The sequence below is a fragment of the Lontra canadensis genome, unplaced genomic scaffold, assembly GCF_010015895.1.
Source record: "Lontra canadensis isolate GAN:19392208 unplaced genomic scaffold, GSC_riverotter_1.0 scaffold9, whole genome shotgun sequence".
In the NCBI taxonomy this organism is placed as follows: Eukaryota; Metazoa; Chordata; class Mammalia; order Carnivora; family Mustelidae; genus Lontra; species Lontra canadensis.
Window position 1 is genome coordinate 13,086,485 of NW_022631003.1, and position 15,276 is coordinate 13,101,760.

General features: G+C 36.5%; 1 long non-coding RNA gene across 2 annotated transcripts in view; it reads left to right on the plus strand.

The window, feature by feature from the left end:
* LOC116866143 overlaps positions 1 to 15,276 on the plus strand; it is a 193,540-nt gene that overhangs the window by 119,257 nt on the left and 59,007 nt on the right. The gene's annotated exons all lie outside the window — the stretch shown is intronic.

Sequence of the window (15,276 nt, forward strand, 5' to 3'; positions counted from 1 at the left end):
TTTCTTTCTTTCTTTCTTTCTTTCTTTCTTTCTTTCTTTCTTTCTTTCTTTCTTTCTTTCTTTCTTTCTTTCTTTTTTTTTTTCCCTGTGTAGGTTTCTTTTTTTGCTGGGGATATTGATATGCCTGGAAATTAAAGTAGGCTTTTAAAAATTATTGTTCCTGTGGTAAAAACATAGGATGGCATCTGCCCTCTTAACAAATTTTTAAGTGGAATGTATAGTATTCTTAACTATAGACAGAATGGTGAAGAGCAGTTCTCTAGAACTGTTTCATTTTGCATGACTGAAACTTTATACCCATTTAATAGCAACTCCCAGTTTCCCCTTCCCAGTCTCTGGCAACCACCATTCTACTTTCTGCTTCTATGAATTTGACTATTTTACATAACCCATATACATAGAATCATGCAATATTTGTCCTTCTGTGACTGGCTTATTTTACTTAGCATAATGTCTTCAATATTCATCCCTATAGTAGCATATGATGGGATTTCTTTCTTTTTTATGGTTAATATTCCATCATGCATATATACTACATTTTCCATATGCATTTATCTGTCAGGGAACAAATAAATGTTCATTGGGTTGTTTCCACCTCTTGTCTATTGTGAATAATGCCGCAATAAATATGGGAGTGCAGATACTCCTTCAAGATACTGATTTCAGTTCTTTTGGATATGTACTCAGAAGTGGGTGGGCTGGATCATATGGTATTTCTATTTTTAATTTTGTGAGGAATCTCCATGTTGTTTTCCATAGCAGCTGCACCATTTTGCATTCCCACCAACAGTTGCATAAGGGTTCCAATTTCTCCATATCCTCACCAACACTTGTTATTTTCTGTTGTTGTTGTTGTTGTTGATAATTCCTATTGTCAGTTTAGGCTGCTATAACAAAAATACCACAAACTGTGTGGCTTAAACAATAAACATTTATTTCTCACAGTTCTGAAGGCTTAAAAAGTCCAAGATCAAGGCAATGACAGATTTGGTCTCAGGTGAGAGCCCCCTTCCTGATTCACAGAAGGTTGACGGGTCATTGCATCCTCACTAGGCATAGAGAGAGAGATCTCTGCCCTCTTTATCCTTCTACAAGGGCACCAGCTCTATCATGGGGGCTCCACTTCCATGACCTCATCCAAACCTAATTACTTCCCAAAGGCTCTGCCCTCAGATTGCATCACAATAAAGATTCAACATACAAATGGGAGGAGGCACACAAATGTTTAGCTCATAGCAGTGGCCATCTTAATAGCTGAGGTGATATTTCATTGTGGTTTTGATTGCATCTCCCTGATGATTAGTGATGTTGAGCATCTTTTCATATAACCTTTTGGCCATTTATGTGTGTTGTGTTTTTTGTTTTTTATGTTTTTTTTTAAGATTTTATTTATTTATTTGACAGACAGAGATCACAAGTAGGCAGAGAGGCAGGCAGAGAGAGAGGAGGAAGCAGGCACCCTGCTGAGCAGAGACTCCCGATTCGGGGCTCGATCCAGCACTCTGGGAGCATGACCTGAGCCAAAGGCAGAGGTCCCAACCCACTAAGCCACCCAGGCGCCCCTGTTTTTTTTTTTTTTTTTTTTTTTTTTTTAAGAAATTTTTGTTCAAGTCCTTTGCCCAGTTTTAACCAGGTTATTAGGTTTTTTGTTGTTGTTGTTGTTTTGTGTTATTTTGCTATTCAGTTGTGGAAGTTCCTTATATATATATTGGAGATTAACCCCTTATCAGATATATGGCTGGCAAATATTTTCTCCCATTCTGTAGATTGCCTTTTCACTCTATTGATTGTTGATTTTGCTGTGCAGAAGATTTTTGGTTTGATGTAATTCCACTCATCTATTTTTGGTTTTGTTGTTTTTCATGTCATCCAAGAAATCATTGCCAAGACCAGCATCATGGAGCTTTCCCCCTATGTTTTCATTTAGGAGTTCTCTAGTTTCAGATCTAATGTTTAAGTCTTTTATCATTGAGTTGATTTTTGTGCATGGTGTAAGACAGTGGTCAAGTTTCATTCTTTTGCATGTGACTGTGCAATCTTCTCAACGCCATTTGTTGAGGAGACTATCATTCTCTATTGTGTATTCTTGACACCTTTGTTGAAGATCAGTTGACCATACGCATGGGTTTATTTGGGGGCTCTGTCTTCTGTTCAGTTGTTCTACATGTCTGTCTTTATGCCAGGACCATACTATTTTGATTATCATAGCTTTATAATATGTTTTGAAACTAGAAAGCATGATGTCATCTTCATTCCTTTTCAAGATGTTTTGAATATTTTGGTTCCTTTTTGGTTCCATACCAATTTCAGGAGTCTTTTTTCTATGTCCCTAAAAAATGCCACTGGGATTTTAATAGAGATAGCATTCAATCTGTAGATTGCGTTGAATAGCATAGCCATTTTACCAATAAGTCTTCCAATTCATGAACATGAGACATTCTGCCATTAATTTGTGTCTCTTAAATTTTTTTCAGCAGTATTTTATAGTTTTCAGTATATGTCTTTCATTTCCTTGGTTAAATTTGTACTTAAGTATTGATTGATTGATTGATTGATGATATTATAAATGAGATTGCTTTCTTAATTTCCTTTTTGGATTGTTCATTATCAGTGTGTAAAAATGCAACATATTTTTGTATGTTAATTTTTTATCCTCCAACTTTACTGAATTTATTGGTTCTAATAGATATTTTTAGTGTAATCTTTACAGTTTTCTACATATATGATTACGTAGTATCCAGAGGTAATTTTACTTCTTTCTTTCTAATTTAAATGTGTCTCATTTCTTTTTCTAGCCTAATTGTTTTGGCTAGGTCTTTCAGTACTATGTTGAATAGAAATGGCAGAAGTGGACAACCTTTCAGGTTTTCACTTGTGGGTGTGATGACAGCTATGGACTGTTTACATATGGTACTTTTATGGTGAAGCAATTTCATGCTATTTGCAGTTTTTTAGTGTTTTTATCATAAAAATGTGTTGAATTAGTCAAATGATTTTTGTGTGTACGGAGATACCTTGCATTTTTTTTATTTGTTATGTTAGCCACCATACAGTCTGTCATTAGTTTTTGATGTAGTGTTCCATGCTTCACTGTTTGCGTATAACACCCATAACATCCAGTGCTCCTCCATGTAATCCATGCCTTCCTTAATATCTGTCACTGGGCTTACCTATCTCCCCACCCCCACTCCCTTCTAAAACTCTCCCGTTTGTTTTCTGGAGTGCGTAGTCTCTCATGGTTCTTCTCCCACTCCAGTTTCTCCCCCTTCATTAGGAGAAGAGACACCTTGTGTTTTTAAAACTTTGTTCTGTTAATGTGGTGTTTTACATTGATTAGTTTTTGTATGTTGAACTATACTTGCATCCCAGGGATAAACCCTGCTTAGTCATGGTATTATGATTCTTTTTAAGTGTTGTTGAATTTGATTTGCTAGTATTTTGTTCAGGATTTTTGCATCTATATTCATCAGGAACATTGGTCCGTAGTTTCCTTATAGTGTCTTCTGGCTTTGATATTAGAATAATGCTGATCTTATAAAGTTAGGTTGGAAACATTCCACCCTCTTCAGTTTTTTTGGAAAACTTTGAGAAGTACTGATGTTATTTCTGTAAATGTTTGGTAGACCTCACTAGTGAACCCATCTGATCCCAGTGTTTTTCTTTGTTGAATGGTTTTCGATTACCGATTCAATCTCTTTACTAGTTGTAGATCTGTTCAGATATTTTATTTACTTACGATTCAGTCTTGGTAGGTTATACATCTAGATATTTATCCATTTTTTTCTCAATTATCAAATTCTTTGGTATATAATTATTCATAATAGTCTCTTAGATACTTTTTATTTTGGTGGCATCGGTTGTAATGTCTCCTCTTTTATGTCTGATTTATTTGTCTTCTCTCTTTTATTCATAGTTAGTATAGCTAAAGGTTTCTCAATTTTGTTGGTCTTCTCAAAAAGCCAACTCTTAGTTTTATTGTTCTTTTCTGTTTCATTTATTTTTGCTCTAATCTTGATTATTCTTTCTGCTAACTTTGGGCTTATTTTGTTCTTTTTCTAGTACCTTGAGGTGTAGTTAGGTTGTTTATTTGGAATCTTCTTTGTTAATGTGACTAACACTATAAAATTTCCTCTTACTCCTCCTTTTGCTTCACCCCATAAGTTTTAGTGTATTGTGCTTTTTTTCCCCATTTGTCTCAATATATTTTCTAATTCCTTTTTGATTTATTATTTCCTTTTTGATTCCTTTGACCTATTGATTGTTCAAGAATATGTTGTTTAGTTTTCACATATTTATGACTTTTCCAGTGTTCTTTCTGTTATTGATTCCATTTCATTCCACTGTGGTTAGAAAAGATTATTAGCATAATTTCAGTCTTTTAAAATTTTTTTAGAATTCTTTGGTGACTTGAGATGAGGTCTATCCTGGAATAGGTTTTGTGTGTACTTGGAATGTGTATTTTGCTGCTGTTGAGTGAAATGTACTGTTGCTAAGTCCATTTGGTCTATAGTGTTGTTCATGTACTCTGCTTCCTTATTGACCTTCTTTGTGGATTTCTATCCATTATTGAAATTAGGGTATTGAAATCTTCTGTTGTGGTGTTGCTGTCTATTTCTCCTTTCAGTTCTGTCAAAATTAGCTGTATAGATTAGGTGCTCTTATGTTGGGTACATATATATTAATAATGATTACATCTTCCTGGTCATTTAACCCTTTTATCATTATATATTTGTCTCATGACAGTTTCTCACTTAAGGTCTATTTTGTCTGACCACCCCTTCTCTCTTTTGATTAGTGTTTATATGGGATATTTTTTCCCATTCTTTACTTTCATCCTATGTGTCTCCTTAAATCTAAAGTAAGTCTCTTGTGGCTAGCATACAGTTTTGCTTTTTTAAAAAACATCACTGGGGGGACGCCTGGGTGGTTCAGTTGGTTGGGCAGCTGCCTTCGGCTCGGGTCATGATCCCGGTGTCCTGGGATCGAGTCCCACATCGGGCTCCTTGCTTGGCAGAGAGCCTGCTTCTCCCTCTGCCTCTGCCTGCCATTTTGTCTGCCTGTGCTCGCTCTCTCTCCCTCTCTCTCTGACAAATAAATGAAATCTTAAAAAAAAAAACAAAACCAAAAAAACATCACTGGGGGCACCTGGGTGGCTCAGTGGGTTAAAGCCTCTGCCTTCGGCTCGGGTTGTGATCCCAGGGTCCTGGGATTGAGCCCCGCATCGTGCTCTCTGCTTGGCCAGGAGCCTGCTTCCCTTCCTCTCTCTCTGCCTGCCTCTCTGCCTACTCGTGATCTCACTGAACTACTCTTTGGAGTAGTTCATTTATAATTTGAATAATTGTTGATAGGAAGAACTTATTGCTGACATTTAAAACATTGTTTTCTGCCTCTCCTATCATTTCTGGTTAAGGAATATTATAAGCTCCCTTCTATACCTTGCCTTCAGATCACCAGTCTAATTCTGGGACCTACCTTAGGAGAGACAATTTTGTGATTGAGGAAAGAAAAAAACCAATATGATAGAAAAAAGATTTATTAAATCCTATTATAAGGAAAGTTTGAAACCCTTAGAGTATTTTGCCTGGAGAAAAAAAAGTATTTGTGGAGTATTATAATGTCTTTAAATATGTGAAATTTGGGATACAATTTTAATTTTCCTATATACAGAATTTCCCTGACTTATGATGGGGTTACATCCCAATAAACCCACTGTAAACTGAATGTATCATAAGTCAAAAATACATTTAATACACCTAAGCTACCAAATGTCACAGCTTAGCCTAGCTTACCTCAAACACACCCAGCATACTTACATTAGTCTACAGTTAGGCAAAATAATCTAACATAAAGCTTATTTTATAATGAAGTGTTGAATACCTCATGTAGTTTATTGAATACTGTGCTGAAAATGAAAAACAGAATGGTTGGGTACAGAATGGTTGTAAGTATCTTGGCTGTTTACCCTCATGATCACATGGCTCACTGGGAGCTGCCTTGCCACCACTGCCCAGCATCATGAGAGAATAATGTATCACATATCTCTAGCCTGGGAAAATTCAAAGTATGCTCTCTATTGAATGTGTATTGTTTTGCACCATCATCAAGTTGAAAAATTGTAAGTAGAACCATTGTAAGTTGAGGACCATCTGTAGTTGCAAGTGTGAGTATTTAAACAAATGGGCTGAATAAATTGGGGAATAGATTTTTGGTTTAATATATGGGAAAAACTTCATTATCTCTCTGAAAATTGCAGGAACTACTTCTTGAGAATATATGCTTCTTATCACTGGATGCTTCAAATATTGAGAGCCACATATAAGAGATTTTGTTCCCTCTCTCGCTGTGTCTCTCTCTGTCAAATAAATAAAATCTTTTAAAAAACAGATTATACTGTTTAAAAAAAAGAGATTTTGTAAGAAGGAAACATATATTAGAAAAAAAGGTTGAATTAAGTGGTTTCTAGGATTCCTTTTATCTCAGAGATTATGTTTCTAAGACTCATCACCTCAGATTTCTCAGTTTTCTAAATTATGCCTTTCCACATTTCAATTTGTTTAAATCAAACACACTTGTGATACAGAGCAATATCATGCACTTGCTCCAACTGCAAGTTTTGCAAACCCCCAACAGACTCAATTTGGATTTGGGCTGACCCTATGCTTCTCTTCTGCAATCAAATTCATACGCAGACTGTGGTGAGCTAACAACAGAGCAACACACGGAGCTTCAGCTCCTCTTGGGGATTAGAGGAATGCCACCAAACAGGTGGCTTCAATTAACAGAGCTGCTATTGCCAGGGGAAAACAGAAGGAAATAATCAAACCACCAAGGAAAGGACTACAGGTAGATGGGGGTCAGTCTTGGAGTCCTCTGGAACACAGCCAGGGAACATGGTCCCACCAGGCCAGCACAGCAAAGATTAATTGAAAAGAAGAACAGTAAAGCACTGTGTATTATATAGGTGTATCTTTGACAAAACTGACTTCCTTCTAAATGTTAAAGCACAGTTAAAAAAAGAAACACACACACAACAGGAACACAGAGGAAAAAAGCTACTATATTTAATGAGATGGCAACAGAGATGTGCTGGAGGTAGTGACTTCCAAATTGTGAGTGAACCATAAAACCCTGACCACAGTCCATCTGACCACATTCAGTCTGTTGCCAGTGTGCTTTGGAGCCTTCCTGTCCCCATGCCCACTGGAGCCCACATCTGATTCATCTGCTCAAGTTAGCCTCCAACACCACCTCCCTCTTTTCTTAAGTACAACAACAGCGGGAATGTTCTCTTAGTACAGGCCAGGAACAGGTTGTTTTGAATGCATCATGAGTTGATTTTTAAAAAATGGGAAAGAATGGTCAAGGAGGAGGACACATCAGAACATCTTTGGTTGGCTTGCTGCTTTAATCCTCTTCAGAACCTCTGATCATAGTAGCATTTCCAAAAATCATTTTTTTCCCTTAGGGCAGATCCTATACAACCAAAGCACACAAGGGCATTGTCTTAGACTGTTTGGGCTGCTCTAACAAAATTAAACTGACCAGTGAACAATAGAAATTTATTTCTTACTGCGCTTGAGGTAGGAAGTCCAAGATCAAGGTGCCAGCACAGTCAGCTTTTGGTGACAGTCATCTTCCTGGTTCATAGCTGGTGCCCTTTCACTATGTGGAAAAGGGCTATGGCTGCCACACATGGTGAAAAAGGGTGATCTCTCTGGAGCCTCTTTCATAAGGCACCAAATTCATTCAGTATCTCTCAAAGGCCCCACCTCCTAATACCATCATTTTTGGGGGCTAGGATTTCATCATATGAATGGGAGACACAAACATCTAGCCCATAATAGGGGTAGTGACATGGGGGCAATGTCAGGCAATTCTGTCTCTCTCCCTTGAAAAAAGACTTAAATCATGAACAAGCCATGACCCTCCAAGCCTGTTATGCTAAGTAAGTACCTTTACCATTATTAGTGATTAATATTACAAAAAGTCTGTGCATGTGTAAATAAAATGCTTAGTTATCTTCTAAGTTGGATGACTCCTCACTTAGTCTTTGTTGTAAGTAAAGCTTGTGCTACTGCAGAGGAACATGGAGAAGCCCAGACCCCATTTGGTTAGCATGGCCATGAAGCCATGACAGACATGCCCATGTTCTCAGGGGGTCTCAGATGCAGTATTCCATTCCTGTCTAATGTTCTTTTAATGGAACTCAGGTCATCAGGATCATCCCTTTGTAAAACTGGATTAGCAAGCACAACAGTTTCAGATTGGGATACAAGAATTTGCAATCACTTATATCAAGATACTTAGGAAAAGTAGAAAATAAATGTTGAGAATAGAAAATATTGGGAAGCAAAATGTTTTTCAGAATCAGAAATTTTTTCAGGAGATTCAGGAAGATGAGAAGACATAAACTAGGCCTGAGTTGCCTATAGTCTGGTAATTTCTGTGAGGACAGAAGGAGCATGAAATTTAACCTGCAGTATATTGCCTAAATTAGAGACAACCCCTTCTGTGAAGTAAAACTGACTTTGTCATATTCTAATCACAATGAAGGGAGTTTCATGACACCATGAGACAGCAACCAAAGGATTCCCCCCGCCCCCGGCTTATTTCCTTGACCATTTATTTGTTATAAAAGCAATGTTAAGCTAAATCCAGATGTTATACCTCCTGCTTCCACCTCAGTTCAAAGGTGACATCTAACTACTCCCCCCACCCTCCAAAATCAATTTTTCCTAGTAGAATCACAGGAGGCAAACAAATACAGTCTCCAAGTGGCTTTGCACTAGACATTCTATCTGAATTTGTTATTTTCTTCTCCCACGGTATGGTCCATATTCTCAGAAGAGACACTTAGATCTTGGGTAATTTCCTTAAGGATAACAGACCCTACTAATTTTATGAGCTTCTCAGAAGAATGGAGAAAAACATTACATGCAGAATATGAGGAGACCTTTAAGATCATAACATAATGCTGTTTTATTTTCTGCTTATAGAAACTTATTTCATGCCCATAGTGAATATTTTGAAAATGTAGAAAAAATAGAAGTAAAAAACAAAACAAAACAAAAAGAACCCATAGCTTCCTCATTTAAGAGGAGTCAGCCAGAGAGTTGAATCCTGCCCTGGGCCTGTTTGTGTATCCCTTTGAGTTAAGAATGGTTTTTACATATTTAAAGAGTTGTAAATCACCACCACTACCACCATAACACACGTGTGCACAGAGTCCTTATGTGGCCCACAATTCTTAAAATATTTGCTATCTAGCTCTTTACAGAAAAACTTCTGCTGACCCTTGATCCAAAAGTAGTCACTATTACTTTGATACCTTTTTTTCCTAATCTCTATTGACTACCTGTATACATTTTTAAGTAAAAAAAAAGCAAAAAAAAAAAAAAAGAATCTGTGTTATTATTCCGTATAGTTTTGTATAGTTTTGTGTTTTGCTTTTTACCCCCACTTTAATAACACATCATAAGCATTTTCCCATATCACTATTTTTTTTAAAAACCAATCCCATTTTAAGAATACAAGCCAAATATAAATAACTCCCTTTATGATCCAGGAGTCTTAACAGTTAGTCCTAGTTCCCTTAGAGTTCAAAAATGTCAAACAATGAATATCTGTTTATCTTTTAAAAATTATTTTTGGGTTAAAGTATTTATCATCTGAACCATTGTTAAGTGTGCAGTTCAGTGGCACTAAGTACATTTCCACTACTGCCATCTCCAGAACTCTTAATCTTGCAAAACTCAAACACCATGTCAACTGAACAACAACTCTTCATTCTCTTCTCTCCTCTGCAAACATTTTTAATAACTATATAATACTCATTTTGGGTTTATACTTTCTGGCTCTTTTCATGGTATCAATGTTGGAAATACAAGTTATTCTTTTGAGCCTTGCTTTTTGATGTGATGAAAAGAAAGTAATGCAAATATAGAGCTGTCAACAGTGCTTATGACAGCAAACTTTAAAAATGTGGTTTATGCTAAATGATCATTTATGATTCAAATTCAGGGTAATTTGGGTGTTAATAGAAAATTTTAGAGATGTGGTTAAAATTCTGGCCCTATTTAGGCCAGACTGGAGGTATAGGAATATTGACTGGAGGTTTAGGAATAGTAAACCACTCTGAGTCTCAATGTTCTTAGCTGAAAACCGAGGGCAATAAAACTGATAGGGTTGTTATGTTTAAATGAGATTAAGTATTGAAAAATCATTTAAAATGACATCATGTGATGTAAATATTAGTTATGTTGTAAAGACATTCGATATCAAACAAGGTAATTACTTATCTGTGAAGGAAATATTTTAAATAGATATTTTTTGAGTAACAAGGTCATTACATTGAAATAATAAGGAACAAAGGACAATTTCAGAAATGATTTTTTAGCAGCTCAGTTTTTCCTTGGAAATTTACTATTGTCCTGGGAATATCACATGGTTCAAAAGCTGAACACTTTTGTATGACATTTAATTAAAATGCAGCCTGAACATGCTATGTGAAGAATTTTAAATAGTCTTGCTCAATATAAAATATGCCCAATATCAACATTTTATGTCCCTTTTTACTAATAGTTTCCCCTTTGGGATGAATTTGACAGTCAATCTGTGGAAAGAGATAGATTAGAATTTTGTAATTTTGAAATGCTTCTTAATATACTATCTCTGTTTTATGATAAATTTGTCATTTGTGCCCATCCCACTTGCAGTGGGTTAGGAGATAAATATCTCTTTAAAATATTGCTAAGCTCTATAAATGTGAGTTCTCAAATTTTCATGGACATAAAATAAAATAACCAAAAAAAGTTTTTCACAGGTACTATTCTTTTAAAGCTTCCTCTAGATAGACAAAGTAAAGTGAATATATATAAAGAATTTTTTGTTAAATAGTAAACATTTGCATTTCCCCAACCATAGCCTGAAATCTTAGAAACATTTGCTTCAGCAGGACAGCTAGCTCTTCAATGAGCACACTACTGAGCTTTATGATCATAATCAGGACATTTGTTTCTACAGTATCACTCATCTGGATTCTTCTTTTTTTGGATAAATTATTATTCCCATGAATTCCCACTGCTAATAAAGTGCACCAGATAACTGTACAACTCAACTACTCTCTATGGCTTCTTGTTTCTACACAGCAATGTGGAAATTAGAATTCAGGAATCAGATGGTGACAAGGGCCATTCAGAGTTGCTAGGATTCCCAGTAAAAGAGATGAAACTAAGTTTGTGGGTCATTAAGTTTATATCATTTCATTTAACAAAAAAGTAAAAAAAAAAACATGAATATAAGCATATGTAAGTGTTTATGAGTCTCCCAAAAGTAAGGGGTCCCTGGAACTTCAGCCTCCGGGTAAATCCATCCCTGTACAGGTAGATTGAAAGGGGAATTTTCTCTCCTGGGGAGCCTTACTTTTCTTTCCACCTGTCTTCTTCCTGTCTCTTGCATTAGTGTAAAGAATCCAGGTGAACAGGGCACCTAGTGGCTTAGTCTGTTAAGCATTGGCTCTTGATTTTGGCTCAGCTCATGGTCTCAGGTTTATTAGATGGAGCCCCTCGTGGGGCTCTGCTCTGTTCTCTCTCTCCTCTCCCTCTGCCTCTCCTCACACTGGCATGTGCATGCTCTTTATTAAAAGAAGAAGAAGAAGAAGAAGGAGAAAAAGAAGAAGAAGAAGAAGAATCAACCAGATGAGTGATACTGTAGAAACAAACGAATGTCATGTTTATGATCATAAAGCTCAGTAGTGTGCTCATTGAAGAGCTAGCTGTCCTGCTGGAAGCAAATGTTTCTAAGATTTCAGGCTATGGTTGGGGAACAGAAGGCCAACTAAATATTCACACCAAATTCACAAATAGAACTTGGATCTAAGAGACTTTCCTTGGTTTCTTTCAATGCAAATAGGAGAATCTGTCAGCCTACAGATTTACCACAATTCTTGATTGAAAATTTCTTGTACCATGTGCAAATGTGACAGTACTGGAAGAAAATTAAGGTGACTGTTGGTAGTTTGCTGCATACATGCTTATGGTCTCTGTGAGGAGCATATCAAGCTGACCTTTTTAGGAAAATCATGTCTGGCTTATTGGGTGCATTAACTGCCACTCTCATTCTGAAGCAAAGGGGTTTCAGAGAGCTATTGGTGTGACAAATTGTACAGATAAGATGGCATTTCTTTTCTGTCTGGGTGACAATGTGCTGAGTGGCCATCTGATTGTGTGATGATGGCTGGGAGGCTCTAAATAGACGGCTATTCTCCTCTGAAGTACACATAACAGGTTTAGACATAAAATCACCAGTTACAGAAGAAAAAGAGAGGAATTATATAAGGAAATAAGAGAACTTATTAATAACTTTTAAAATGAATAAATAAATATATATATAAATTTTGCTGAAAGCTGTATTTTTAAAAAAAATTTATTTATTTACTATTAAATTTTGGTGGTAGATATCCAAAATACGATGTAAACCCATTCAGTATAAAAGTAAGATTGCATTTGGGGAAGAAATTTATTTTTATTTTGATTCGGTTTCATAATTTTTTCCAAGTAAATTCTGGCCTTCATAAATACCATTGTCTAAAAATGTCATGTCATCATTCCATCAACTTTACCTGCTCAAACAGGACTTGGGGCTGTGCTGGGCATTGTGGAAAGGAGGTGTCAGGCAAAAAAATAATAATAACAACAATAAATTAAGTAGTTTGTCTTCCCATATCCTCTGTCTCCCCCCATTAGCCTCATTATTTATTTCTCTTTCCTGGTGTTCATACTCCTCTAGTCCCCTCCCTGTCATCCATCTCCCCACCCCACCATGTTCTGCTGTAGTTTCAGCTGATAAGGTATTCTCTCATTAAAGGGTAAGCCTAATTCTCCAATGTGATACTTAGTAAAATTTGCTAAGCCTTTGCAATATGAAAAATTAAAATATAGTAGAATGACAGGCAGTAGGATTTGAACTTGAGGAAAAGATTCCTTTAGTTTCCTCTCAGTGGAACTATGGGATTAGCTTCCTGCTTCCTCCCTAGTAAGTCTAACTCTAGAGAGTCTTTTAGCAGGGAAAAACCTCACACAAAACATAAAATAGACTCCACATTGATAGAGACATCCAGGCTCCAAGTCAGCTGAAGAATTAGGCTTTCAGAATTGGAAGGGTCCTTAGGGTCAAAATCTGAATTTTCTTCATCATAAAATTGAGACTTAAGGAAGGTAAGTGACTTGTACGTGATCACTCAACTCATGTATAGGTAAATTTGGTACTAGAATTCAAGTCTTATAAAATTTCTAGTCCAATACTCTTTTTATCAGCCATATATTTCATGCCACCTCCGAAAAATATGTAAATCCAACGAAATATTAAAAAAGTAGAGCATATCATAATGTTTTTATTTTTAGTATGTAATAAAAATTATGAGACAGAAGAATCAAGTTTTATGAATGTATTAGGAAGAGGTAGAGAGACAGAGACAGAAGAGAAATGAATAAGCTTTAAAACCGAATAGGTAGACCTTCCTGAAACCAGGGTAGGAGGGGTTTGTAGGGAACATGAGAGTGGATACAGATGGAGGATGAAATTATCTCTTCACTCTGTCACTCAAATCTCAATCCTCTTTCCTACTTTCATCAAAATAAGTCAAGCTCATAACCAAAGGTCATGTTCAATACATGCCTTTTCCATTTTATCATCAGCATAAGTGAAGGAAGACAATAATCAATGACTTTCAGTTGGGGCAAATTTTTATGAGCTTTTATCAGAGAAGGAAAAGTTTGACTAGACCTAGACTAACATGGAGTGTTAGCAAGGAGACAATTTATCTATCAGGTGCTTCTGAAATGTTTCTTATAGAGACCAGTGCAGTGAATGTAATCATTAACTCAGTACCTATTTGCCTAGAACAGGAGCTCAGTACTTACAGCAGATGCCATTGGTGCCCCATCCATATCTCCTAGACCTTCAGTGCATGCTGGCTGGACTTCCAAACACCAGTTCCTGCATGTCTATTCCTGAGGGCTTTTTATGACTGCTAAAGCTTCATTTGCCTCCTTATGGTAGATAGATATACCAGGGAATTAGCGCTCCCTGGGAGCAACCATCAGCTAATGAACAATAGGAGCTGATGTATAAATACCCTAGCTTCATTACCCTTGAGGCATGTGTTTTCTTTTGGTTTGTTAAATTTCCCACAGTGGTAGCTGGCTTGATAATGCACCCTTTATTGGTGCCTTCTGTTCTTGTTCTGTGTCTCACTTCCCTAAACTTACTGATGTTTCTTTCAGCTCTGAAATGAGCTACTTACATCTTAATCCTAGTCTCAGAGTCTACTTTTGGGAAAACCCAAATGGAAACATCAGAATGCTCACTATATTAGCAGTAGGGTCTCACAACAAGCTTCAGGAGAATCCACCTACATCAGACATATAGTTGCAAGAAGCCTAGTCTCAGTAAGTTTTTAAAAAACCAGGGTTTACTTTGTTGAGTGTTGTTTTTTTTTTTTAATCATGAATGGATGTTGTACTTTGTCAAATGCTTTCTCTTCATCTATTTAAAGGATCATATGGTTCTTATCCTTTCTTTTATTAATGTGATATATCATGTTGATTGATTTGTGAATATGGAAGCACACTTACAGCCCTAGAATAAATCCCACTTGATGGTGGTGAGTGATTCTTTTAATGTAATGTTGGATTCAGTTTGCTAGTATTTTTAAAAAATATTTTATTTATTTATTTGAAAGAGATCACAAGTAGGCAGAGAGTCAGGCAGAGAGAGAAGAGGAAGCAGGCTTCCCGCAGAGCAGAGACCCCAATGTGGGGCTCGATCACGGACCCTGGGATCATGGCCTGAGCCAAAGGCGGAGGCTTTAACTCACTGAGCCACCCAGGTGCCCCTAGTTTGCTAGTATTTTATTGACAAATTTTGCATCCATGTTCATCAGGGATATTGGCCTATAATCCTCTTTTTCAGTGGAATCTTTGGTTTTGGTATCAGGGTAATGCTTTTCTACACACTAATAAGGAAGCAGCAGAAAGAGCAGTCAAGGAGTGAATCCCATTTATAATTGCACCAAAACCCATAAGATACCTAGGAATAACCCTAACCAGAGAGGTAAGAGGTCTGTACTCTGAAAACTATAACACACTGATGAAGAAATTGAAGATGACACAAAGAAATGGAGAAATGGAGAAACACTCCATGCTCATGGATTGGAAGAACAAATATAATTAAAATGTTTATATTGCCCAAAGCAATCTACACATTTAATGCAATCTC